A 3,548-nucleotide genomic window follows, 5' to 3' on the forward strand; every position below is an offset into this window, starting at 1 on the left:
CACCAAGTTTGTCTCCAGAGCTGCCCAAGACCGATTCAGTTTAAAGGCTACCAAGAAGCATGTGCCGGAGAAGGGTATTGATAGAGCATCTCTCCTGGATGACTGCCCGAATATTTATCGAGAGTTGATCAGGCATGGGTTGGACAGCTTCTTCGAAGAACCGGAGGAAGGTAACTTGATACTTCTCCGGGAATTTTATGCCATTTGCCCCGAACATGAGGATAGAATTTGCACTGTGGGGAACACGAGGGTGAATGCCTCTTTAGAAGCCATCCGGAGAGTATATCGCTTGCCGATTTTTTATGGGGAGGAGGATTTCTATGATACCTATAAAAGAGAACCCATCACATGGCACAGGTTTTTCCAAACTATATGTGTACCTGACAAAGATGTCCTCTGGGTGGTGCCGAGTAAGATCTTGCATTCTGCCTCGCTCACTTTTGAAGGCAAGTGCTGGTTGCACATCATCAACAGTCACTTGCTGCCATCCCACAATACCACTGAGGTTAATGGACCTAGAGCTGCTTTGATCTAGTGCTTCGTGAATGGCCAAGATTTTGATGTGGCCAAGGTTATACAGTCTGAAATATTCGTTCGTTCACCATTGAGGAGGTATGGATTCTTTATTCCCTCTCTGGTTACAAGATTGTGTCGGGAAAAAAGGGTGCCTGAGAACCCAAATGCGGATGACAAGGTCAAGAGAGAAGCTAAGTTTCGAGCAAACAAAGTGACCATCGGGAGAGACCTTGTGGCACCTGGGGCTACTCATAGTGACGATTCTGATACGCCGAAGGAGGGCGATGAAGGGCAAGAGGAGATTAGGCCTTCCTCACCCCCACATGAACAAGTTGCCACAGTTGAGGAACCATCTCAGGGCAGACGGAGCACCCGAATGACAGCCATAGAACAAGACATGGCAGGACTGCGCACTTCCGTCACGGAATTGGGGACTACAGTTGATTCTTTGGCCACCCAAAATGCGAAGTTAGAAAAGAAAATTATGGGCTGGCTGCGTGCGCTGGGGAGAGCATGTCATCTCGACCCTGGCACTGTCTCCGATCAAGACTGATCCACCAGGGAAGTTCCTTTACCTCACATTACCTTCCTTTGTAGGACATGGGGACATGCCATCTTTTTAAGTGTGGGGTGGGGGATACTTTGTTGTATGTTGTATGTAGATAGTTTCGTAGTTTATTTGTATAAATCAACTTCGACTTGGCCCGACGATGGATATCATGCGATGGGTTTCTTGAGGGACGAAAGTCAACAGAAAAATAAATAAATAAATAAACATTTTCTTTTGGAGTAGTGTATCAATTCTCCCTTGGTTTTTCTTTAAACCACAGTTTTTTTCCAAGGGTTTTGTTTGAACCGAGTGTAGTTAGCTTTTTATTTTTAGTTAGGAACTTATGGGCTATGGGCATAATTAAAATAGGATCCCTTAATTTCTTAATGCCTTGAATATAGCGGTTACTTTAGTGTGACGCTTAGGCTCATTTGTTGACTCTTGTAAGAAGGCCTTAAAATGTATGTTCTTAATTTGGCTTAAGTACCCTTATCTGAGTGTTTGATGATCTAATATGGAATGAGTCATGTGCAATGTGTTTGAGGCTTGTTATATTCTGTGCACGACATGTAACGCCTAGAACTTGCCCCGTGTGTCTGCAAAGCAAAATGGTAGTCTTGTTCAGTCTGGAAAGTGATATAGGCATTTCTTTGTTGAACCATATATATACATACTCTACCTACCTATTTTCTATGTACCATAGTTAACCCCGTTGAGCCTGTAATTCTGTTTCCTTGGCAACCACATTACAAGCCCTATTCCTTGTTTGAATTGACCATCTTTTTTAACCCTTTACCTCTCGTAAGCACTTGAATTACTATGAATTGACAAAGGATAAAGTGTGGGGTAGTGGGTGGAGCTTTTGAGTGGAACTAAGGAAATAAGGAGAAAGGTATATCTTGTTGGAAAAACTACTTGTGAAAAACAAAACATTGTTAATAATGTATCATGTTGATTGGTAATAATTCTTTGGTGGCTTTTAAGGTGAATGTGCTCAAAAAAGAAGTGTGGGGTGCTATATGTGGTGTTAAAGATGAAAATATTGGTTAACTTAGGTGTGGACTTGATTGTAAAATAAATGTATTAAAGTGCTTAGGGATGTGTAGTCACTATTATATCCAAATATATCCTACCCAACCTGCAGCCTACATTACATCCAAAATAAAGTCCTACTTGATCCTAGACTGAGTGAGCTCAATTAGTAGAGTAATACGCTACGGGCAAGCCTATGGTGCATTTTTTGTGGAACAAGAATGTCATTTCTGAGGGTGAGTGAATTCTGTTCCTTTTTAAGTTCCTCAGTGTATGTGAATTTTACTGATTGTGAAATGAGTCTCTATTGTTGTGAGCAGGTACTTGATTCATGAAGGAGAGGTAAGTCTGGACCTCTGAATTAGAGTAAGTAAGCCGGTTAGGAACATTGCGTGGTTAGAGGGAGTCAACTCTTGAGGTGTAGATGTTACACTAATGTCCTCAATTTATGTGAAATATTCTTTGTGTGACGAATAAAGAAGTCGCTCAGTGAAGTTAGGCCTCTTAGAGTGTGGTTTGATTGCTCGGGGACGAGCAATGGTTTAAGCGTGGGATGTTGATAGTAGGATATATTTATGCAATTTAGACACTATTTACACTTTAATTTAGCCGCACTTTATTGATATTTGAATGCTAAAAGATAACAAAATGCTCTAATTAAGAATTTGATGCTTTGCAGGAGCTACTCCGAGCTAGGAGGGAGCTAACGAGTGTTATGGAGTCAACATGGAGCATGGAAGGCCAATCGAAGGTTAGCCCGGTCGAAAAGGAGTGAGAAAAGCAAGCGAGACGACTTCTCCGAGTGCGCGGCCACGAAGTGGGCCGCGAACTCAAGGCAGTGAGACAGTGCGAATCCGCGGCCGCGAATGGGCTGACGAAAGCCAAACACGCAGGGTTAATTATGGAATTTCTTAAGCGACTAACCTAAACCTATATGCAGCCAAAACTCGCCCAGAAGTCATATAGAGCTGGTTTTAGAAGATTTTGGAGCGAAGAACAAGGGGGAGAAGACGGATAATTCCCTAAGAGTTTTCATCTTCTTCTTCATACTTCTATTTGTTGATTATGAATTATTTTAGTTCTTTGTTTTTCATTAGTATGAGTAGCTAAATCTATTATCTAGGGTTAATGGAACCAATTGTTGGATGAAGTCTTGACTCTATTTTGTTATAATTGAGCCGTGTTTATTCTATGATTGTTCAATTACGTATTGTATTGTGGTTAATTGAAAGGGCCCTTGATTAATCATGTCTAGTTACCTTGTGTTACTTGAGAAAGAACACTTGGTTAGATTATTGTTGAACAACACCACTTTTGGGTAAGTTATGAGATTAATTACTTGAATTTAAAAGTGGGGTTAGAAATAACGAAGCTTTGGTGGGATAATTCTGAGTTGCTTAAATTGTTAACTAGAGTAGTTCGAGAGAATGCTTCTAGTAAATTATCGTAA

Source organism: Nicotiana tomentosiformis, chromosome 11 (genome assembly GCF_000390325.3).
Source record: "Nicotiana tomentosiformis chromosome 11, ASM39032v3, whole genome shotgun sequence".
NCBI lineage: Eukaryota > Viridiplantae > Streptophyta > Magnoliopsida > Solanales > Solanaceae > Nicotiana > Nicotiana tomentosiformis.